A 26,177-nucleotide genomic window follows, 5' to 3' on the forward strand; every position below is an offset into this window, starting at 1 on the left:
ATTCTAGGAAATACTTAATGGTGGAAGTGATGGCTTCCAACCATGGAACCTTGAGTTCCAAAGATGACACAGTTGAAGTGCAAATGGATCACTGTACTTGAAAGATGGTCTCTCCAAGGCAAGCGTTTAGACTTCCTGCCTTATCTCAAGATTGTTCCCAAGTCACTTGTAGGGGTTTCCAATGCCATCTCAGGTCCTCTGCTTCCCTCTTCTGGCCAACCAAAAGGAATCTTTATAGCTGTTTCGAGTTCAGGGAAAGGATTAGTATGATGGTACCTCGTCATAGAATCAAATCATCATCACCTAACAGTCACTTTTCAAGACAATTTTTTTAAAAAGTTATACCCAGGAAGTGAGGTAAAAATAGCATCATGACATTTTAAACATTCTCACACTGAAGGCAATCATGACAACTATTCTACTATATAAAACTAAAGAGAATGTGTTAAACTGGCAGTTCCCAATCGTGTTATCAATGTTTTTGCAGATTGGGTTGTGACCGAATAAGTTTGGAAAATTTTAGGGTAATGTAAGTTATATCGGGTTTTTTTTTTTTAACTGAAAAAATTGCTCAGGGCATTGAAATTGCTTGTGTGTGTGCCCCATGAATCCCCCTAAGAAGAGAGAGCCTATAATTTTTGATCAATGAACAAAGTGTTTCCTGAGAAGCATCCTAAGGTCTAGCCATCTTGCAGAAGACTCTGGGAGAAATGTGACACTAGACATTGAAGAGTTGAACAACAACAACAACAAAAGATCACATTTGAAATGAGAAATGTCAACATTAGGCCCCAAGAAAGCAAATGGCCTCAAATTCCTTTTGAGCTGATATTTAACTTAATTTTAATTATGAATTTTAGAATTCAAAAGGACCCTGGAAGCTATAAACGTTCCTTGAAGTTCAGTCCCACCATTTTGTAGATAAGGCACGTGAGACTCAGAGAGCTATTTAAAAAAAAAAGTCTCAAAACCCAGCAAAGAAATGCCACTTTAAATCTATTTGTGGGAGTCTAGGACTCATGACCATTTTTCCCAGAAAAGCTATCAATTGCAAAGGATCTGCATTTTGACATATTAGATGAGCAGGTTGGAAAAAAAAAAAATCTTAGTTTAAGAAAGTATGTATCAGGCCATCTGCTTCACTGGAAAGATGTACGCAAGATGTTACCGCATTTGACAAAACAAAATCCGACTTATTACTCATTTATAAACCCACGGAAGGCACTTTTATCAAAGTCATCATCCTCATTCATACATCAAATAGAAAGTCAGGAAATACAGTTTGTGTTAAACTCCAACGTGCTTTGATGCTTTTTCATAAATGTTGGCCCATTTGGGAGAGCGCCACAGTCTTCTGTATCAGCTAGGACTACTCGGGTTGATAGCGACAAGAACACTGTTGAACTGACTGAGGCAGAATAAAAGGGGCGTCACTGTTGGAAAGCTTATCTAACAAAAAGAAGAGCAAGGGGTTAAGTGAAGGAGCCCCAAACTTCTTACCTTATCTCTTGGTTTCTCTGTGTCAAACAGCCTGGCTTTCTACTAGAGATGGTACCTGCTGGCCTGTGTATGTGTGGAGGGTCATTGCCTCACATCCTCCCCACCAGAAAGAAACAGTCTCAAGTTCAGAGTCCCAGAGAAGGGCTCTGATTGGTCTTGCTTGTTTGAGACATTCCTTTCTGAAACAAGCCACATTGGGCCTCAGGGAAGGTTGATAGGATGTAGGTGAAAGAATGGATTGCAAAGTCAAATCACTGAAGTTCAAATACTGAATACTCTGCCTACAAGTGGGATGATCTGGGACAAGTTGCTGAAGTGCTTGTCTCAATTTCCTTATCTGTAGAATGGGGATAAAAATTGTATCAACGGATACAGTTTATGTCATGGTTAAATAAGATAAAACATGAAAAGAATTTTACATCGTACCTGCTACAATGCAAGCAATCAGTCATCATTAGCTACTATCATTACTGCTTCAGCTTCAAGGGTTAGGAAACCTGGATTAGATCGACCACTACGGCATCGACCCCAACACTGACTAGCTTGTGGTGTTGCTTAACTCTTCGGCACCTTTGTTTTCTTCATCTACAAAATGTGGGTAAGAATGATTGCTACCTTGCAAAATGGTTGCAAGGAATAAATGAGATGATAAATGTAAATCATTTAGCATCTTGGCTAGCACATTGGGAGCGAGTAGCAAAAGTTATCATTATTATCATTAAGACTGTGCAGATGGTCTATGAAAAGATGATAGCTCCCATTTGAATCATGATCTTAGGAGTACTTCATTCATTTATTCATTCATTCAACTGATATTTATGGGATGTTTCTGCTGTGCTAGGCACAGTGTTCCATTTGGAGAATAGAGAATAATGAACAAGATAGACAAGGCCTGGAGCTCAAGAAGCACACTTCCTTGAAAGGCTTCTAGAAGCATCTTGTTCAAGACAGGAAAAAATAATAGCTGTCAGCTTCACCTACCAATTAGTAGACCCCTGACTTCTCTATTACCGCAATTCCATCAGATTTCTTGTTTTCTGCCTCTCTCAAAAACATAGCCACCTTGATGATTATATCTATTTTTCTGCTCTCGATAAATAACTATGGCTATTTGTATGTATGTATACAAGTACTGTATGTATACCTTGTAATATATATTATGAACATATACACACACACACACACACACACACACACACACACACACACATATATATATATATATATATATATATATATTCTTTTTAATATTTTAAAGATCTGGTAGATCACTTCTCTGTTCAGGGATTTCAGAGACTTGCCATCTGGATAAGGCTGATGAAATTGAGGTCATTTCCATCAACAGAAGAATGGATCAAGAAAATGTGGTATCTATACACAATGGAATCTGATTTGGTCATAAAATAAAGAATGAAATTCTGATATTTGAGGCAGCATGTATGATCCTGGGGGACATTAGTTTAAGAGAACTAAGTCAGGCACAGAGAGCCAATTACCACAGGTTCTCACTTATGCATGGAAGCTAAAAAAGTTGACCTCATAGACGTAAGGGAGAAGTGAAGTGGAAGAAAAGGAAAGTGGTTACCAGACTCTGGGAAGGCTGGGTGAGGTACAGAGATAGTTAATAGGCACAGGGGTATAGTTGGATAGGAGGAATAACTTCCAATGTTCTATAGTCCAATAGACAACTATGGTTGACAACCATTGTATATTTTAAAATAGAATTTTGAATCTTTCCAAAATAACAACAACAACAACAACAAAAGATAAATGTTTGAGGTGATTGATATGCTAATTACTTTGATGTGATCCTTGTATGTTGTATACATGTATTGAAATATCACACTGTATCTCTTGTAAGTATGAAATTATTATGTGTCAATTAAAAATTAAAAAAAAAAAAACATAAAGTTTAAAAATTACTTCCAGGTAGATCAGAGGTTAAATTGGAAAAACACATTAAAGAAACTTCTAGTGGAATAGATTTATGAATTCTGGGCCAGGAAAGATTTCACAAGATATCCAAAGCCCTTTGTCATAAAAGAAAGTTTGAAAAAGTTGACAAATTAAAATTAAGAACTCCTGTTCACTGAAACGTACCCTGAAGAAAAAGAAAAGTCAAGCCGCAAAGTGAAACATCTAAAAACGGACAAGAGGCTCATATTCAGAAGATAGAAAGAATTCCTACAAACCTGCAAATCAAAAAGAAAACAAAAATGGGCGATAATTTATAAATGGGGAGAAAATTTGAACAGTCACCCCACAAAAGAAATTCATTTAAACAATAAGCACAGATAGGTGCTTAACCTCCTGTAGCTGCAGTAGTTAGTAGGGAATGAACACTAACACTGCACAGGTATCCACTATTCACTCACTAGATATCAAACTAAGGACACAAGAATGCTGATTCACTGCCTATGGAAATATAAACTGGCACAATTACCAAGGAAATCAGATCGACATCATCTGGTAAAATATGAGATGCATAATTTAGGACCAAACAATTTTCCTCCAGGTCATATACCCTATAAAACCCATGCTTTTGTGTACATGTTTAAGAATGCTCATAACGGTACTGAGTAAGAGCTTCAAACTAGAAATAACCTAAATGTCTACCAAGAACAGAATAAGTAACAAAAGTTTGTGGTATATCCATAATATGAAATATTATTCCATGAGAAATGGAGGGTGAGTATAGCTACATGACCCTTAGAAAATGGATCTTGAAGATGTAATACAGAGTTAAAAGAACCGAACAGTAAAAAAAAAAAAAAAAAAATACTATATGCTGGAATTGATATAAATTTTTTTTCAAAGGGAAAAATATTTTTGAACTAAAACTATAAAGAAGCTTAAGGAAATAATAGTATATAAATCAAGAGAATATTTTTCTTTAGGGGAAAAGGGAAAGGTGGGGTTACAACCAGGAGGGGTTTCTGAAGTGTTAATCATGTTCTGTCCTGACACAGATAGGTTACACAGGGGTTTGTTTTTATGAATTGTTAAGATCATACACTTATTTAAAGAAGCTTTCTGTAGGATTGTTACATTTCACGTGCACACACACAGAAGTCATTATAATATAGACACAGTGGACAGAGACAGAAATTATTTCAGTCAGATAAAGAGGAGGCTTGTTTAAAGTCCCAGAGCCCTCTAAGAGAGGGCTGAAGGTCACCATTTTAAGGGTGATCACCATCCCAGAGCAAGTGCTGAAGTGACTTTTTGCTGAATGGGGCAACTGGTGTCTTGTCTAACCATATTACACATTCCATTGATTGATGTCACTTGAAGAAAAGAATCAAGTTATAAAGAAAATATATAGCAAAGATTCAATCTACAGGTTACAAGTCAGCAAGGCTAAATGTCTCCCAGGACCCCAATCTCGGGGTGCATCCCTGGAGGGATTACCCAAGTGATGGATGGAGAATGTCAGCCACGAAGTCACTGTTAGGAGGATACCCTCTGTCCAGACTGCCCTTCTTTACTGCTCCTGGGCAACAGACTCTCCTCAGGTGCAATACTGCTCCAGCAGGAGACACGGTCACTGCTGCCCTGCCCCATTACCTCCATCCCTTATGAAGCTGCCCTTCTGCATCCTCCCTACTGCCCTACAATGTTCATGCTATGGAGGAGATGTTTGGTTGGTTGGTTGGTTGGTTGGTTGATTGGTTGGTTTGGTTAAGATGAGAAAAAAATCCTATCACAGACATACTGCCCACATTTTTTCCATGATGGTTAGTTCATGGACCTTCCTGTATCATACATACCCACACTTCCCTTTACATCCTCCCCAGTGCCAGCAGGCAGGGATTTACCAATGTCATGGTCTATGAGATTAGTGCATTGTTCTTCTCAAGAGGGTTCAAATTTTCTGTTTCCCTGCCCCTCCCCAGACATGTCCCATCCATGTGCAACAACTTTTAAGTAATTCTGTTTTCATTGAAATAGCACCCTAAAAATATTAAAGGTGATATTAAAAGACAATTTAATTTCCAGTCTCACCATCCTACTACTTTTTTTCATTTTATGAAAATTTTTCCACATATATGTTTGATTAAGTTATAATTATAACCTATATATACATCTGTTTTATGCAATTAATCATAAATTTTTCTTATGCTTGAACAACTAAAATTCTCAATTAGTTATATCATCTAGTATTTCACTTAGAAGATAATTATTTACTTAACTATTCCCATAATATTGGATAATGTAGGCCTTTTCAGTTTAAACTGACAATATTGTATAATATTGTATGCTATATAATTCAGTTGTTGAAGTAAAGTGGAAATTTTTACATTTATCTCTGTTAAATTTAACTTCATTACTTTGGGCCAATTATTACAACATAGCGAGAGCTTTTTGAATTTTTTACTTTACTGCCTAATGTACTTGAGTGACTCATGGATCTAATGAGTCATTAATTAAAGCATTAAAAGTGACGGACCAAAGGACAGAAGCTTTCAGAGGTATATGTGCCAAAAGGTACATACCAGAATGTTCAAATAGCATCTATAATATCTCCAAACTTGTAATAGTCCAAATGCCATCAATGATAAAATGGGTAAATAAATGATGATATATTTGCAGGATGGACACTATGCAGGAATGAAAATAAATGAACCCACACCTAGAGAGATTACTTGGGCAAATCTCACTAACATGATGTTAAGCAAAAGAAGCCAGACACAAAAGAATGCATACTCTATGATGCCATTTTTTTTGAAATTGGAAAACAGATAAAACTAATTTGTGATATAAGGTTAACTTTAAGAGGAGAGGGAAGTTAAGTGATTGGGAAAGCATATAGATAGACATTTGAGAAGCTGATGAATGTTCTACTTCTATACCTGGATGATGACTAGATTAATGCTCATTTACTAATAATTCATCAATCTATATATACTTCATCAATTTTTCTGTATTTTGTGCTCCAATCAAATTACTTTAAAAAATAATAAGAGGGGCTGGGGCTGGGGCTGGGGCTCAGAGGTAGAGCGCTCACCTAGCATGCATAAGGATCTGGGTTCAATCCTCAGCACCACATAAAAATAAAATATATTGTGTCCACCTATAACTAAAAAATATACTCTAAAAAAATAACAAGACTAATAACATCCATGTTTCATATGGTACAATTAAACATAAATCAATAAAAATCAAACTAATAATATACAGAATTGTAGCTAGTTTGGAGTGATAGACAGTGAGTTCAGTTTGAATAGGTTGAAATTGAAGTGTTGGAAGAATTTGCAAGTGGAAGAAAATGTTCTCTGTGTGGGTCAGGAGCTCCACAGGGAGAGAACTGGGCTGGAAAGAAATATTTGGAAATCATTAGTTCATTGATGGTAGTCAAAACCATGAAAAAAAAATCAAATAGAAGAAAAAGCATTGAAGGATTACCAAGACTTACAAAAAGAAACATCCAGAGAGAAGATTAGGTGGAGAGTGGTGGAAACCAGGTAAGGACACTTTCAGAGGGGTGAATGGCCAAAATTCCAGAGATGCAGCAGAAAAGCTAAGGATGGGGAAATTTCCACTGGGTTTAGTAACCAGATCACAAGTGACTTGGGTGAGAAGAGGATCAGTGGCGTGATGGGGTCCAACATAGGCTGTCCATATGGGTATCATCTAGGAAGGTGGCGGTTTGGGAAGAACTTAAGATTTTGGCAAGGTTGGTGATGAGAATGTGCAGAGAACAAAATACCAGATGGCAGGAAGGAGAAGAGTGTTGGTTTGACAGCAGCATGGGCACTGACTACCCATCTTCCAGCTCTTTGGTAAAAGGGACTTAAAAATCCTCAGCTCCTATTTCACGTATGTCAAAGGAGAGATGGGCTTCACGCCAGATAAGGAGAAGAAGAAAACATTCTATGAAGTGGCTGAGGAGACTTTTCATCATAGAAGGTAAATATGCATGAAACTAGAGAACAGACACCATTCCTCCTTGCTTGGCTGCCTATATTTTACCTTCTGCAGTCTAAATGGTTTTCTCCATGTAACCAATAATCGGTTCTCCTCAACTAACATTTTGCTGTCCTGCATCCCTATGTGAGCTATCTCTCTCTGTCTCTAATCATCCTATACCTCTACATTCTTGAAAGTTTATTCTGAACCTAAGCATTTTCTTCCTCCAGCTCCAAACTTTAGATTCCTTTTGGATTTTTGTTATTGTTGTTGTTGTTATCTACTAAAGTCAAAGCCATTTCATCTCTCCTGGGTGAAACTAAGTTACGTTCTGTTGACTCATGAATATATGGGCTTACACAGCAAAACCCTGTAGATAACAGAAGTGGTCTGGGAATCAGGAAAAAAATTGGAATTTATGATTGATCAAAGAGAAGAAATTTGAGTGGCCAGCAGTTGTTTCCAAGTGTGCCACTGTATTCCATGACAGTCATGCTCAGAGGTTCCTGCGGCCATGGGACTAGTTCATGTAAACAGAATTAGACGGGTGAATGAGCAGAGAGAATGTGAATCAATGTTCTAGTTCATTTCCCTGAGGCTTCAATTTCATCCTCCACCTTTTGTGCAAGAGAAAAACAACCCCAAACTGCTTTCCCACTTCCTTTTTTTTCACTCGGTTACCTCATTCTCTTTTTATCTCTTGTTTTTGGGTTTGCTCCAGTAGATGGCAAAAGCTAGAGAATTCAGTGAGGCAAAGTATGGGAAAAGCCCGGTTCAGGGTCTAACACGCAGTGCAGAGAGGTTTTCTTCCTCCTGAAGTGAGAAATCTGGTGTGAGGCGCCTGTCCAGGTCATTCATTCAGGCTCATCTTTTGGACAGATGGGGTTCATTCCAATAAAGTTCGATTCCATTAAGGAAGCATTTATAAAATGCTAATGGGCGGGCATCGCAATATAGGAAATATATAGAAGAAGCATTTTTTAATAGGCTGAAAAATAGTTCCCACAGATATGAGGTCCTAATTCCAAGAAACCTGTAGTGTTACCTTATTTGGAAAAGGTCTTTGCAGATGTGATTAAAGATTTCAAGATGAGGAGATTATCCCAGATTATCTGGGTAGGCCCAAAATACAATCCTTGTGATGTTGAGTCAGAGGGTGATTAGACACACACACACACACACACACACACACACACTCAGTGATTTTTTTTTAAAAAGCAATACAATCTAGCAACACTATCCAGCTATAGCATCTTATGCTATAGATGTCCCATTTTATGTAAAATAACTGGTGGCTCTCTAATGCCTCTCACTTGGCACTTCCATACAGGCCCACCTCATATGTGACACCACCGATCACCAGGCCTTGCAGAGGACCAAGCAGAACCTCTAGTTCAACAAAGATAAGGGTTGCTTTGGGGTTCTGGGAAAAATACCATTCTCTGACATCTTGTTGGGGTTAGAGCAGTTGTTGGGAATAAACAAAAAAATAAACAAAAAAGGAATAAAACTTACCTTGATTTTGGTTGTTATTGTCTTATTTTTTGCTTTTAGGCAGTTCTGAGGATAGAACTCAGGGTCTACCACTTGCTAGACAAGTGCTCCATCACAGAGCTACCCTGCCAGGCCTCGCTTCTGTTTTGAAGAGCCCAACTGGACGATGCACACATCCAGTGGCCCAGGTCTCATCTATTTGCTAGCCTTCAGCAGAACTGGAGGTAACTTGGCAATGGAAAAGCAAAGAGGGCTCCCTGGGAGCAACCTGGAGACCACGGAATTCTCCTGAATGTCAGTCAGCAGGTTTTAAACTCCAGGTGGTGGTTCTCTAGTTACCACCAAAGCCCTGAGAATCGAAAGATTTATTTCTTCTTTAGAAGGCAATATTATGTAATCTCAGAAAGACTTTGTGAAATTTCATCAGGGCACTCTGTAAGAATGTGAGGAATGCCATGAGAATAAATCCACCCAGCCTCACATTCTCAGTAACTGAAGTACCAGTGGGGTTCTGTTCTCCTCCTACTAAATATCTCTAACTCTCCCCAAATACGACCCATAAGCACAGTACCATCCATTAGTCTCATAATTCTTTGATTTGAGGATTTAGGGCAAGGACTCTGGACATTATATTTTCTGCTCAGATGCTGGGAAAGGCGTGTCTTCCATTCATAATTCAGAACGGTCAGGAGTACCTTTATAATGTACTAAGAAGTCCCAGATTAAGGTCCCTGTTAGTACAAACCTTGTCCAGGTGACAGCTTATTTCCTGTTGCCCTCCACCATTGAGAAGAACAATGTGAGCTGTCCCAGTGACCAGTATTTTATATATTATGCCTCTTCTGAGTGTGACTGCACAGCCTGATTAACCTTCCTGCAGTTTAGAAGCGGATGGGTCTGAATTTCATTATAGATATGACTTCCACGCTCTCCTCCACTGGGGCACAAGGATTCAATTGGAAGGGTGTTGTAATTACTATGCAGATTGCTTTCCTATCACTTGATTGAAACTTCAAGAAGGAAGGTCATTAATGTAACTTCTTCCTCAATTTCTCATTTTAGGAAATCTGGAAGCAGAGCCACATATAATTCAATGTAACTCAGTCCACTGAGCCACTCTCCACAGGAAGTATAAATAGAACACAGAAACTCTGTGGTTCCATTTCATTTTCCCTACTCAACCAATGTACCGAGAAAGATCGGAAGGGACATTAGTGCAGAACCAGAACAGTGAGAGACAAGAGAGAAATTAAACAGCAAATAACAACAGATGGCTATATATCAAATATCAAATAACAATACTATGTCTATATCATGGGATTCCAGGTATCCAACAAAGAGGAAAAAGGCAGGTTAATATACACAGATATGAAACGACGTCAAAATAGGTGGGAAAGCAAGGGGCAGAAGGTATGTAAAATAGGAATGCTTTAGGTAAATATAAAATGACCTGTGTATATATATATATATATATATATATATATATATATATATATATATATATATATATATATATATACACACACACACACACGCACACGCACATATATTTGATATCATATAAATACTTTCATGTTAGACATACATTTTTTTTCCCCTAGAATATTCAAGAAAGTATCAACTTCCTTGATTGGTTTGTGAGCAAGAAGGATTTTTGTTTTTATTTCTTCCTATAGACATTTTCAAAGCTAGGTGTGTATATTTTTTTTTTTAATTTTATTTTTATGACATTTTCCCAAAGTCTCCCTGACATCCCTCAGAGGATCTTTCCAGGCTCTTCGCCTTGACCTCAGGGCAACCTTCTATATTTGTAGTCTATTGTGACCACATGACTCAACGGGTCAGGGTCACCCCAAGTGAATTTGGGGACTAAATAAAGACACAGACATAGAAAGTACCTTTTCTTTGGGTCCAGTGACTGCTCCTCAGCCGTAACTCCCACCAGCGGGGCACAGTGGGCAAGAAAGAGGGCAAGGAGCATGTGCTGAGCCCTTTTATTGGGGAGAAGCCATGCACATGAGGCAAGGGGTCAGGTTTCAGAGGGTTGAGTCTAGCTTGGTGATGTCTGCTGTCAGCAGATTCACTGACATCTTGGAAGGCCAGGCCTATCTCATGTGCTGTGTGGGGGTCAGAGCACAGCGAGCAAAAAGGACACATGTCTCCAGCCAAACAGAGGCATCGTCAGTCCAGTGCACTTTGCGTGCTCAGTGTTCATAGTTCACACACACACAGCCCGGGGCAGACTCACCACGTACATAGGTCCTGTCCAGAGCGACTCCCGACAACAGTCTGCATCCTGAGCACAAGACCCAGCCCAGGATACAGAGGGGACTGAAACCCATTCTGAGTAGTGCTCGCCCAGCTGTGAACTCCTCCACTGGGCTGCATTTACCCAGAGCCACATCCTTCTCTAATTTCCAAAATGCCATCATGTGGGCTGGGGGCAGCTCTGCACAACCCCTGGTTTCTTTCCTCCATTACTGGGCACCCTCTATTTCCACGACGGTTTGATTCTTGTTCCTCACCTACCTCCTTCCATCTCTTCAGTTCACCTCTCTCATCCTGGCCCATCCACGGCCATGTGCAGCCCACCCTCACGGTTTACCTAACATAAATTCAGGAGAATATATTCGCATTGCCCCAACTTCTGCCTATGTGCATAGCAATATCTATAGTGCACTGTTTACGATCTGTGGGTTCTTATTTACCCACATAAATGGAAGTGAGCATTGGCACAAAGATGATCACAAAAATAGGGCTTTGGATAGTTGTCCTTGGAGGATAATTGGTGATTCCTTTTAATGTAGTTTTTTTTTCCAAGCATAGATTTACTTAAATGAAAATGAATTTATATTTTGTTTCCTGTCTACTGAATGCAGTAGAACTGAGGAAGGTGGGGACAATCTACCAGAGATTAAGTCAACCAGATGTTGAAGGTTTGTTCAGGATAATCTGTGTGGCAGGGGGGAATGCCAAGTTCATTACATTTAAAGCCATACTTAGGTTTCTCTTTCTATTTTAACATAGCCACATTTCTGCAAAACTAAAAATCCAACCTAAGGCCAAAGCAGACTTGCTTTAAACTGCTTTCCTACCTTGAATAAAATTCTTGTGTGAGTGTGTGTGTGTGTGTGTGTGTGTGTGTGTGTGTGTGAGAGAGAGAGAGAGAGAGAGAGAGAGAGAGAGAGAGAGAGAGATATTAGTGAAATTGATTTTGCAAAGCATCCAAAATCTCTTGTTTTAGGAGTAGCTACTTGACTCTCTTAAGCTTCAATTCATTTTCTCTGGTTCAGTCTTCAGAAGGAAACATTACCAGCTTATCAATTTTTAGCATGTTGGCACTAAATATCATTTATTAAATCTTGTTGCATTGCTACAACTACGAGTGTAAAATAGGACTTCACATTTTGATGGTTGATTTGTAGGCTTAGAGTACCAGGAGAATGTGATTTTCCGGTACATTCTGTTCAGAAGGTGTGTGTGTGTGTGTGTGTGTGTGTGTGTGTGTGTAGTAATCTTTTGTGATGGTCCCACATGATCTAGGATACTAGCACATTTGATCAGAGTCATCTGTACCCGCAGAGCATTGCTGCTTCTCATGTGACAGAATTTAGTTTGCACATTTGTGAGTGGGCCCCTCCAGATGTCCCCTCCTCTAAAAAGCATTAAATAGATTATAGCATTCTATAACTATGGAAGCCCTGAAAAGCAGTGCATTTTCTTTCTTCCTCTATTTCTTTTTTTCCATATGACCCTCTACCGCCCCAAACCTGGCAGCCTGATCATGGTATATCTGATCCCAGAGTTTTCACCTGAAGAAGGGTTAGGAGGCATCGGCCCAGCCCATAACCCAGTGCAAGACTCTGACAGCAGCTTGAGGCTCATCAGATGGACGTGTCAATTTGAGCAGATGTGTTTTCCATTTTTATAATAAAATTTTGATTGTCAGAGTGTAGGAGTTCTAGTGAGACTTTTAAGTTCAATAGAGAAGGAACCATGAGGTACATAAACAAGCAAGGAATGCGAAACTGCTGCTTCCCCATCCTTTACTGCAAAGATTTTCAAACAGCCATGTTGATGACTCCAATTGCTAACAGTGATGCCATGCAGAGCCCTTCAGTGCTGTTCTGTGCTCAGAGGAGGCTGGTTTGTAACTAGCTGATTGCTTCATGCTTGTGAGCAGGAGTGGCTGAGTCAGGTTTGGCTAGAAATGGGATCTGCCACTTCCCCAGCTATGTGACCTTGGACAAGAGGCCCATTTCCTTACCTATAAATTAGGAATCATACAAGTGCCTATCTAACAAGGTGTCTAAGTGAGTTATGGATAATAACATACGTAGAGGTTTTAGTACAGTGCTCAGCACATAGCAAGTGCTCAATAAAAATTTACCTATCACTCTGCTTAAGTATTTGAAAGCAATTTACGTTCTTAAGTAGGCTAACCCATTTAGGATGGCTTTTAACAAATGTTCTCTTCATAGAGTACATACAAGTAAATTCCAAACAAGCCCAAGTAAAATTATCACAAATTCACATATAGTGGGAGCCTAAATAAATGAGGGAGGTGCCACCATTTTATATTAATTATATTAATATCTCCCTCCATTTGTATAGATAATCGAGAACTGAATGTAGGCTAAAGAAAATGTAAAAAGTTGTAATGCCCAAGTGGAACTTATTTAAGGTGTGATCATGGCTAGGAAAAAGTCTGTAAAAATAGCTCTGGTCCTTATCCCTGGGGTGCCTTCAAGTCTTCTGACAAACAGGCCTGCCCTCCTGCAGACCCAAGATCCCATTCTGCCTCACACATCCCCAACACAACTGCCAGCTGAGTTCTAATTGCAGAATCTTCATTACCAGGGATGATTGAAACTATAAAAAGAACCCAGCTGAATTTTTCACATCCTGCTGGGTGAGCACAAGGACTGGCTCTCCTGTTCCTGCCCTACTCCTTCCCCCTGCAATTACCCTCAGAGCATGTGTGGTCTGGCTTCTGCAGGAAGCTCTGAGCAATTGATAGATGTTATCGCCCTTCCCCTCCAAACCTCCCTCCCCAGGAGGTGGCTTGATGACCATGACGAATGTGTCTGGCCTTCCTCTAGAGCTGCAAAGACAGGAGGCTCATTTCTTAACCTCCTCACCTAAGTTTTTTTTGCCCAAAGTCACCTAGAAGTGAGTGACCATAGAGAGATAACAGACATGTCTTCTATCCTCCGGGCCTTTGTGACAACCTATTGTAACCCCCATCTGCAAATTAGCCTTTTTTTTTCTGTTATATCCTTTCCGTCAATGAGCATTTATAAAGCACCTGCTGAGTGCTTAGTGCTGAGTTAATTGCACTAGAGAGGGATATCCAAAAGTAAAAAGAACACTGAGGAATTTAAAATCGAGTTGGAAGACAAAACTTCCTGTTTCTGTAGCTAATAACTTTAAGAACCAAGGGATTGATTTATGCACATTTTACATAAAATTCATGCAACCTTTTTTTTTCCTATGTATTTGGGGCAGCATGCATCTTTATATCTAGGAAGAGAAAGTAATGTTTGGAAAGATGTTCATCAGAAAAGTTAAAGGAAGCCATCTGAGACACTGGTAAGTGATAGAGCAGGTGGTCTCTGCAGGCACAGTGACCCCATGCAGGTTTGAATCCCCATTTTGCCACTCTGTTACCTCATGCATGTTGTATTCCACTTCTCTAAGTTTCCTTTTTCTTATCTGTAAAATGGGATGGTCATTGCAACGTCTCATTGGGTTGTTGTGAGGATTACATAAGATTTAGCAGTGCGTAGCATTTAAAATCAAGTGCTCAATAAATGTAACTGTGGTGATGAGATTGTGGAGGAGGACAGACCGGAGGGGAAGTCCTGGAGAAGGCAAGACATGAACTGGCCCCTGGGGGATGGAAGATAGGGGATAATGGGAGGAGAAGGCCTGGGGGATTTAGTTTAGGGAAAAGCATCCCCAGCAAAGGGAGAGGCAGAAAGAAATCTCAGCTGTTCTTTGAGAGAGAGAGAAGACTGTGCATGAAGTTGCACGGGAAGGAGACCCACCGTGGAGGGCCTCAGAGTTCAGTTGATTTCCCCTTTCCCTTCTGATGCTCCCACCCCATGCACAGCCTCTCCCATTATCAATGTCACTACCAGAGTCATCAACATGCTCCAATCAGTCAAAGTCCATTATACATTAGGCTTCCCTCTTGGTGTCATGCAATCTGTGAGTTTGGACAAAAATGTATAACGACACACATCCAGATTGTGTGTTTGCGTGTGTGTGTGTGTGTGTGTGTGTGTGTGTGTGTCTAATCTCTTTGACAAAAAGAGACACAGCACTGAAAATAGCAAAACAAAGTCACCTGAGATAACCTCTTCAGCAAAACCCCCACATTCAGGCATCCGCATGCACTTCAAAAGACCTACCAATGGGCCCAAATCACCCAGTAAAATCACCTCACTGATGTCAACAACTGACTACGGAAGCAATAGGAAGAAACAAAGAATGGGTGAAGGTTTGAAGAGCTAGGCAGCTCTTTGATTACTAATACACAGCCTTAGAAGGAGAAGACTTCACAAAGGTGATAAATGGAACCAACCCAGCTGAGACTGTGAGGCTTGAGAATGGTTTGTAACTGGCAAGAGCCCAATTCCCCTTGAGAGAGAGGGCTGAAGTAGAGGATGATTTTTCTCATACAAAAGTGTCCTGGATGGACCTGGATGGATCATGGCCTGATCTAACATCATCGAAACAGGAAAATTGAATTCAAGGCCAGCAGAGGGGTCACATGTGAACATATTTTTTTTTTTTTTTTTGACTCTGGAAGCCTGCTATGAAGAGGCATGAATGGACAGTAACGGAAGCGGAGGGAACCCTGGGCGTCTGATCCTTCTGCCTTCCTGTCCAGGGAATAAAATGGTCCAGATTCTTAGATTCTGTAGAGACAGCAATTGGGTATAGTCACACCAGGCTCTGATCCCTGTATTCTTTGCCCTGAAAGACCATCCCCATCCTCCTTCAAATCAGCAGGAATGACACAAAGAGAGTCTGCATTTAACTTCCCCTCCTCTTCAGACAGATATTCTGCCAAATCGCTGACACCTACGAGGGGAAATGAAATTACAGCAAAAAGAAAATACCAGATAACTGAAGAATGCAACCACTAATTAAAGAAAGGTAATAAACTTAATTGTCCATACTAAACGGAATCGATTTGAAATAAGCATAACATGTACTATTGAAGAAAGATGATAAGATATTGTTAACATCAAGTGAATACCATATAATTTTTTTAAAAGGATCAAGTAAAAATACCAGGTAAGAAAAATTCAGCAGTTTAATTAAGGAACTTCATTAAAGAGAGAAATGACAGAAGGAATACAAATTTGAATTTGTGAGCAAAGGCCGAGGCTGAAGAACTATCTCACCACAAGTCATCAGGAAGAAATAAAATGAAGAGAAAGAGAATAGAAATTTTAAGATCTATGTAATAGAGGACCAGAAGAAAGTAAACAGAGGAAGATGTGATACACAGTAATGCCATGGTCCCCACATACCTCTCACAATGTATAATCAGTCACCTCTCACATTGACACCAGAGGACCCGTTTTTACCAATGGGATAATAATAAACATGATGCAAGCAAAAAAGAAAAATGTGTTAAGTACTTGTGCCTTGGGGTTAGAGTAAGACTTGTGTGGTCATGTGACTTGTTTTGACCAATGGAATGTCAGTAAATCTGATCAAACACAGACTTACTGAGCACCTGAGCCCAAACACTGCGTTGGCTGTGTACGGATGCTTAGTACACACTCTTAAAGGATGAAAGATCACAGAGAGAGGCCTAGCCCTCCCAGCTGTCTGACCAGCTCAGACCCTGGATTCTTGTCAGCTGGAAGCAGCCGTAACTATGACTTCTCAAAATCAATAAACCATCCAGCCGATTCACAGAAGCATAAGAAATAATTGTTCTTTCAAACCACTAAGTTTGGGGGAAATTTATGATGTGTTCAGCAATAGAAAATTGATATGGGCAATAATGTATGGATAAAGAATGACCTAAAATTGCCAGAGTAAAAGATGTTAAAATGAAATTTTTAAAAAATTTAGATGGAAAGGCTAATGCAATGCCAAAAATTTAAAAAAAGAAAAGAAATTCATCTAGGATGTAATAGCTTCAAACTTCAAAAGGCAATTCTAAAATCATACCAAAAGAGAATATATGACTTACAAAGTAACATGAATAAGTTTGACATCAGATTTCTCAACTGGGACACTAAAATCAAGAAATTGATGGAGCATGATTTCCAGGAAGTAAAAAAAAAAAATAAAAGGACTGCAAACCTAGGGCTAAATTATTCCACTTAACTGTGAAGATTCAATAAAGATAGTCTTGGCTAAAGAAGGTTATTGGAACTTTACAAGAGACACTCCTAATTGTGCTCCTTAAACAAAACAAACCAAAAACAATGTATTAAGTCATCAACTAAGAGAGGTAAATACAATAAAGGAGAAAAATAGATAAAACTCTGGCAAGAGTAATAAGGGAGTAAAAATGAGAAGATACAAAGAAATAAAATGCAGAGTAAAAGGGGAAAGATTAACTAAAGACATAATCAATTTTAAACCTAATGAATGGCTGATTACTTTGGACCTTTCTCAGTTGCTTTATTTTGTCATGAAATAAAACTTAACCTTACCCTAAAATAAATAAATAAATAAAAATAAACCTAATGAAAGAGTATAATGAAGTACTATCTGCTCATAAATTTGACAACAGATAAAATGAGAGGGTACTTCCTCAGGCAAAATTATTTCCAAGAAGAAATGGAAAATTCAAATTAACTATTATAAATTGAAATAGTCATAAAGCAACTATCTTCCTAAACACACACACACATACATTTAAACACACAAGTTATAGATAACCACTACCTTATCCAAGGATCCAAAGAAACCCTACTCATTTTATGAAGCATGTATAAACCAAGTTCCAAAACTAGAAACAAAGAGTACAAGAAAACATCCTTTATGCTGGCAAGAACAAGATGGAAAATATAACATAAAATCAAACACTATTTACAGTAGCAACAAAGTAATAAAGGATCTATGAATTAACCTAAGGAGGGAAATCCATATAGAGAAAGTTAAAACCTTATTACAGTACATAAATGTTTATGCACAAATGAAAAGATGTGAAAATTTTCCTCCAAATTTATCTGCCTAATGTCATCTCAATAATATTTTAAGATCTTAAGTATATTTATTTGTACATATATACACACACATATATAAAGATATAAGTATGTACATACACAAACACATATAAAATAAAGGTCCATAAATACTAAGGCAATTTTGAAAATGATAAGTAAGTGGTCAAGAGAGAAAGAGGACAACAGAGAAGGAAGCAGAGCTCGGCTCACTGCACCAGAAAATCAGTATATCATATAGGACTGGGGATATAGCTTAGTGGTTGGGTATTTACCAAAGCAAGTGTGAGATCTTGGGTTCAACCCCAGCACCACAAAAATAGAAAGTATATAATAAAAGTTATAAAAATAAGTATATTGATATATTAGGAATAAAACACTCAAAGGTGGTCTAAAGACCAAGAGGACAACTGACATCTCAGATGATTCAATAGTGCCAGCAGAGAACGGTGAGGCTCAGCGCTATCTTGGTAGAATAGAAGTGGGTAGAGCACAGCAGATCAGCTGTGAGATTTATTTCCTTCAAATGACCACAGGAGGAACTGGGGTTGTGGCTCAGTGGTAGAGTGCTTGCCTCTCATGTGTGAGTCCCTGGGTTCAATCCTCGGCAACACATATAAAAATAAAATAAAATAAAGATTTTTTTTTTAAAAGACAGGAGGAATTTCTGACTGAATAGATACAGGAGTTAAGAGAAAAAAGAACATGGAGTTGTATGATGGGATTTGAGGTTGATAAAATGAATTAGCGGTAGACCGTGCAGGATATTTGTATGAAGTTAATCTTAGAAAGGTTAAGTATAGGGTTAGCATAGAGAATAAGTCATAAGAGAAATAGACCAATTAGGTCAACTGGAGAAACACTCATTGAATTCTTGCAGTTGTCAGGTAGGGAATAGTGAGATACTTAGTTTGCTAAAACTGTGGGAACTGAGGTGGGAAGGGAAAGATAGAGATAGGAGACACTAAGTATGTTGAATCTGAGTGACTTATTAGATTAAAGTAGATGGCGAGGGGAAACAGATTCAAGAAAACCCTTGAGTTTTCTAGTTTTGTTAGGAGATCAATGGTAGCAGCATTAACCAAGATAGGAAATCCAGGGGCATTTATTTGGCCAGAAATTTATTTAATTTTGTATATACAAGTACGGATACTTCCAATTACAGTATGCATGTTCAGTGGGTAATTGGAAATGAAGCTCTAGAATTTACACTAGGGTGAAGTATATAGAATCAATACTCTGACCAGAATTGGGGAAGTAATTGAAGCCATGAATATGCTCAAAATTTCACAGCAGATGAATATGGAAGGTACATGTCAGCTACTTGAGTTCCTGGCTGTCCATGGTCCAAAGGCAGAATCCAGTCCTGTTTCTGAGAGGTGCAGGGAATTCTGGGAAAAGTGAGAACCACATTTGGCAACTGTCAGATCACATCTGCTTTCTGTGGCATGGTTTCCTCACTGACTGACGATCCCAATGCATAAATACATGTAACACATCAAACAGACAAATCCACTCCGCTCCGATCTGCCTAAATATTTAGACACAGCCAAGCAGTGACAGAAATTATTAGGAAATTGAAATTCCAATCACTAAAGGTGATCAGTGAAGCAGAGAACAGCTCTCATCTCAATCCAACCCTCATCTTCAGAACTGTGGTTGGCTTGTCACCTCCAGAATGAAGAAAGGACACAGTTCAACACGTGTGGAAGTTTCTCTGTTTGACTGGTCACCTCTAGGTCACCTTTAATTCTCCTTTGAGAATCTTCTCATAGTATTCCCCGCCCCCATGAGAGTGGATGGGGGAAACAAACAAAGGGTAGGGTATAAGTAAAGTTAAAAGAACTTTAACTCAGTGGTAGCTCAGCGGTAGACAGCTTGCCTAGCACATGTGAGGTACTGGGTTCAATCCTCAGTACCACATAAAAATAAATAAAATAAAGATATTATGTCCATCTACAACTAAAAACGTTTTTTAAAAACACAGAATTCAGCATTTCATGTTGGACTAAATTCAAGTCTCATATCCACTGGTTCCTACCTATAACAAAACCTCTACAAATCTATTCTTCTCTATAAAATAAGAACTCTAAGTCCTGACCTACCTGCCCCCAAAGGGCTCATGGGAGTCAAGAGCTAATGTATGTCTCTAGGTTTTGAACTGTGTTCTCCGGGGCTCTCCTCTGTCAGGATCCACAGCTACAAGGACGAACAAGAGGAAGGAATGTCTCCTAGAGCAGAGCTCTGGCTGCCCCATGGCTGCTACACCAGAGCAGTTGCCCTTTTACTTGCTTTGTATACTGAGTTTCCAAAGGAGATGCTGTTTGAAACTATCTGCTTCTAAAACATCCTTGAAAACCACTGACATGAATGAAAGGGCCATACATAAATATAAATTATTATTATGAGGGAGTAAATTCATTGCCCTGGCTGAATAGACGAAGAAAAACAGGTATCTGCAATGAGCTTTTTGGATTATCTATGCACTGCAATTTCTGGTATCCTCTCTTGACCTTGATTATCAGATAATTAAGAATTCATTCTATGTGCATTTTATTATAATAATTATAACTTGGCTCCTAGTACCACCCTAAATGACTTCTCCTTCTGGAGGACCACAGACTTTTGTTGGTTGCATCTAAGGAAGGGTGCTGAGTAATGGGGATTGCTACCCTCTTTCACCCATCCTAGTTTAATTACGATTCCTCCCTCAGTCTGCTTCCCAGCAAAATTGTTGGGAAGAGGCAGCACCCCAGCTGTTTCCACGGGAGGAACACAATTCAGGAGACTGCCATCCCAGCCCCCCCCCCCAAACCTGGAGTTCCTGTGGGAGAACTCAATTTCTCTCAAAGTTTCAGCACATTATTTCACACCATTAGACCAGGCTCTATCATAAAAGACGGTGCCAGGGAAAAGAAACTGAGCCTGGGTTTTCTGCAGGCAGATCATTAATGACTTGGCTCTGGTGTGTCTTAATAGAGTTCCAGGAGCTCAGGATCTAAATAGTCTGTAGCGCTAATCTTCCCAGTAATGGGGAATAGGGTTGACAAAGGAAAAATTTCAGATCTGTTCTAGTTTTGAAGAGAGGCATAAGTCTGATCAAGTATGGTGACCCGGGAAGCTGGGGCTCGTTAATTACTATCCACGTGTAGGAATGATATCAGCTACCGGCCAGTCCTTTCTTTTCAGCTATAACATCCAAGAAATGATCGTCAGAAATAAAGGGAACATTTAAGGAAGCGCTTAAATTCTTAATTATCTTAGCCTCTGAAGACTGCAGGGCTTTCAATCAACATCTCTCCAGGCAGAAGCTTCTGTAGTCAACTCACTGTTTCCAAGGTCTGTTTCTGCCTCCTCGGGGATGTGTCGCACAGCAGTTTCCCTCTCCTGGAGTGTTGCTTTCTCTAATGCCACCTGGTCATCCAGCCAGGAGACCGAGAGGAAGCACCGCAAATCTTGTCATTTCTATTCACTGGGGAAAAGGGAGGGATGGACTATTCTGTAAGTTCAGGTTCAAGACCTCAGTAACTTCTGGTCATCACAGGAGTGTGAGAAAATGTTTGGGTCTCTCACTATGGTAAGCAGCAATATCGTATGTAGGTACAAAAGTGAAATTCTAGAATCTTCTTTTTACCCCAAGCTGGAGTAGGAAAGAGATTCAGAGCGAGCCCTGCTGTCATCTAGGAGGACCACAGAATCCCAGCTCCCATCAGCTTGTATCATAAAAGGGTTGGAGTGAGAACAGTGTCAACTGAAGGATAGGGCCCAAAGAATAGGGTCCAAACTGTCAGACTTCATTTGGGAGCTTCCAGAACCTTACCGGGGAGCACAGCTCCAGCTGCTTCCTCAGAGAGTTGAGGAACACCATTGCCACAGGAGCCCCAAACATGATCCATCCAGCTAGAGGTTGCTTTATCATGAAAACTCCAGAGATGGTATCATGGCAGGCATGCTGCCCCCCACCTCAAGCCCCAAATGCTCTTAGTTAGAATATTTCTAAGAGCCAAGTGTCTATCATGCAGAAGAGCCCCCTTTGCAGGACGAGCTGAAGAGAAGAAAAGAAACTAAGAAGAAAACTAATACTTGTGGAAAATCGATTGGTATAAGGCCCGGTGATAGTTGCTTTTACAGTGAGCACTTTCAAGACTCTTGGCAACCCTGTGGACTAGTTCTTATTACTCCCCATTTTTTAAGTGAGGAAACGGAGAGTTGGAAAGGTCAGGCATTGTGCCCAAGGCAAACATCACTAATAAGGGGGTAGAACTGAGATTTTTTTTTCTCTTGGCCATTATATTTAATTAACTAATGACTAAATCTTCTTGGTTCTGCCTCTTAAATAAGCATTAAATTGGTCTCCTCTTTGCCAACTTTATTACCAGGAGCCTCGCTTAGGCCTTCATCAATGTCTTGTCTTGACCATAGCAAAAACCAATTTACTGGTCTGCCTACATGTCTCACTGCTACTGCTAATCCCCTTCCTCCCTGACCCCATCAACCCCATCTCATCATCCTCTACACTGGCCATGTTTTGCCCTTACCAGCTAAACTGAACTGTCTTGGTAAAATCTTTTTTTTTTTTTCTCCTTTAAATCTCAACTTAGAACATCAGCTCCTCTGTGAATCCTGCTCTCACATCACAGGCAGGGTTATAGACTCCACCCACAGCATGGTAGTACCCCAGGCCCAAGTCTTTCTTAGCAATGTTTACATGGTGTCAAGATTGGCTCCTTAAGAGTATGTCTGTGTCGTCATCCTCCTCTAAGCTCTTTGTGGATAATGACAACCGCCATTCATTTCTCCCTTGCATTTACAGCGTCTCACCCAAAGTAGGCACTAAACGAGAACTTGTTGAACAATGCAAATAAATGAATGAGTGAAATTTTTAAAAAATCCACTGAATGAAACTTTAGACAATAGTTATCTGACTCCAAAGCTGTACCAATAAAAGAGTCTTGAATCATGACTAAAACATTAGATTTCTTTTATAAACACAAAAGGAAGAAGAAAAATAGAGTACCCTTCGTAGGTGAAATTTGAATTCAAAACAGAAAGTAATATTATTCGCTTCAGCTTGCAAAAAGGACACACGTAGAACCATGATAAATTATGTTTATGCAATACTTCACAGTTTTCAAAAGATACTTACAGGCTCTATTTCATTTGAACTTCATAGCAAATCGGAGGGGTAAAACAGTAGATGGGTTTTTTTAATCCCCATTTTTCAGATGATGAAGCTGAGGATCAGCCAGGTTAAAGTGACCTACCCACAATCACACAGAGGCAGAGATAGGACAGAACCCATGAATTCGGAGTGCAAGCCCAGAATTCTTTCCTCTCTACTGGGGCACCTCTTGAAGAAGGCTTTGATCATCCCATGTGAAAATGTACTGTGATTTCCTAGCTTACTGCACTCACAAACTTCTCACATCCCTTCCTGAAAAAGGCAGTAGGGTCCCAGGTATCTGAGGAGGTCAAAAGACTATACGTGGACAAAGTCCTCCTGAGTCCAGACTTGGTCCTCTCCAACCTTTCTCAGCCTTCCTGGCCAACCGTTGGCACTGTGTTGCAGTTGCTTTTATCCCAAGCTCTAGACACGCCTTTCTGCAGGCTACAGAGGGTAAACATGCCAGGTACAAGCAGGGTGGGAACCCCAGGTCAATGAGGGGAAGTCGAATGAGGCAGGCACACCCAGGTTCAAATTCCAGCCCTACCTACTTTTCCATACAGTGTTCTGTTGTTCCAGCACAGTGTTGAACATGCTTTTCTTACCCAGTGGATTGCTGTAGTGCCTTTGTCAAAAATCACATGACTATATGCTTGAGCTGTTTATTCTGTTCCAAAGATGGATTTATTGTTTCACCTGATGCCATAGTATCTTAATAGCGTACCTTGACACTAAGTCTTGAAAGCAGGTGGTTTAAGTCCTCCAACTTGGTTCTCTTCCTCCTTTCTCTGGGCATCCTAAATTCTTACATATAAGTGAGAATCAGTTTGAGATTTTCTTAAAAATTAGAAGGATAACTGGGATTACTTTGAATCTACAGATACACATGGGGAGAACTGACATCTTCTCAATATTGAGTCTTCCAGTGTTTAAGTATGGCATGTCTATCCATTTACTCAGGTCTATTAAGTTTTCTCTTGGCTATATGTTACAGTTTTCTGTGTAGGCACCTTACAATTCTTTTGTTAGATTTATTTCTAAGAATTGTACATTTTTGCTGTTACTGAAAATGGAATTATAGGTTTAATATTTTTTTGTCACTTTCCAATTCTACCTAGTGAAAGGAAGATGAATTTACCTTGGTGTTAATAAGTATTAAGCTTCAGAGTCTTTCTGTACAAAGTCACTTTGTAAAGCCTTTAGAGGTGGCCTAGAAGTTTTGTAATCATTATTTTCTGTTATTATTTAAAGGGCCCCCAATTTGTAAAAATTTCAGGCCACACAAAACTTAGACCCATCCTCTGCCCGATAGTAATGTTCCTGGCATCTCTTAGAGCCTCAGTCTTTTTATTTACAAAGTTGGGATAATGATCTGTACCTGTTAGGGTCATTTTTAATATGGTAAAGTGCCCAAAGCAAAATCCATTATTTTAACCACTTTAAGGTGTAAAATGCATGACATGAAGCATGTACTGTTGTGCAACCATCACTACTATCTAGTTCAAGGATGTTTCGTGACCCCCAAACATCCTATATGTTAAGCAATCACTTCCCACCTCCAACCCCCACACCCTGGTAACCACTAATCTGGATTTGCCTATTCTGTACATTTCATATCAATAGAGACACACACTGTGCCCAGCGGCACATACCTCTAATCCCAGCAACTCATGAGGCTGAGGCAGGAAGACTGCAAATTCATGGCCAGCCTGGGAAAGTCAACAAGGCCTTCAGCAATTTAGTGTCTCAAAATAAAAAATAAAAGATAAACAGGACTGGGGATATAGCTCAGTGATAAAGTGCCCCTGGATACAATCCCCACTACCTAAATAAATAAATAGAGTCGTGCATTATGTGTCCTTTCACATCTGGCTTCTTTGGCATAACATTTTTTAAGGTTCATTCATGTTGTAACATGAATAAATCCTTCAATGTCTTTTTATGGATGGGTGATATTCTGTTGTAATATACCACATTTTGTTTAACTGCTCATCTGTTGATGTTCATTTGGTTACTCCCATTTTTTGGGCTATTATGAATGGTGTTTCTATGAATATTGTGTACACTTTTTTGTTTAGACACCTGTTTCCAGTTCTTTTGGGTACGTATCCAAGAATGGAATTGCTGGGTCATATGCTAATTCTATGTTTAACTTATTGAGGAAACATCAAACTGTTTTCTCTCCTAGGGTTATTTTGAGGATCCAATGAGCCAACACATTTGTAAAGCTTTTAGTATAGTGTCTGGCACATAGCAAAAATCCAATAAATCATTGCTAAAAGATAGAATTCCACACAAGTTATCAGCAATAGAGTACATCTGTTGCAACATGTGTCATATGTTAGAGGGAACAATTAGTCCCCCCTCATCTCTTTGTATGGCAGGGCCTCCATGAGGCTAGCTTTCCAAGCTTCTCTCTCCATTCCCTCCATTACTTCCTCCAGGAAAAGATACATGATTTACCATCTGGAAGGCCAAACTACACAAGCTCCTGCCAGCCCATTTCACTCTTCCCTTGGGATCTGCATGCCTGTAGAGAGCACGTAATCTAATCTCTACTCTTCCATGCCATATAGTTTTAAGGGGCACATCCCTATAAACGGAGGGCTAAGGCCATTCAGCTCAAAGTCAGGTGGCATGGCAGAGTGGTGGGGAAATTTAATCTGGGGCATAATACCAGCAACTACACTTGCTGATAGATCCAAACCACCTTCACTAAACACCTTTTTCCATAAGTAGTAAAAATTACATTTGCAATTTACATCTACTGAGCCCCATATGTCTTATACAATTGGTTCTGTCGGCAGTAAGGAAGGGATATAATGTATTACCCACCGATGGGCCAAAATCAAACAAAATGCAACAAAATGAAAAAACTTGAACATACCCAGAAAAGTTAACAAGGC

The 26,177-nt window shown here is 39.5% G+C and overlaps 1 long non-coding RNA gene across 1 annotated transcript in view; it reads right to left on the minus strand.

Moving 5' to 3' along the window:
* Nucleotides 1–10,864, minus strand: part of LOC113195666 (uncharacterized) — a 33,036-nt gene extending 22,172 nt beyond the window's left edge. Inside the window, exon 1 of the long non-coding RNA XR_003302434.2 lies at nucleotides 10,803–10,864. This is a non-coding gene — a long non-coding RNA (uncharacterized LOC113195666). The remainder of the gene's footprint in view (nucleotides 1–10,802) is intronic.
* Between the last annotated feature and the right edge of the window lie 15,313 nt (nucleotides 10,865–26,177).

Source organism: Urocitellus parryii, chromosome 11 (genome assembly GCF_045843805.1).
Source record: "Urocitellus parryii isolate mUroPar1 chromosome 11, mUroPar1.hap1, whole genome shotgun sequence".
Classification (NCBI taxonomy): domain Eukaryota; kingdom Metazoa; phylum Chordata; class Mammalia; order Rodentia; family Sciuridae; genus Urocitellus; species Urocitellus parryii.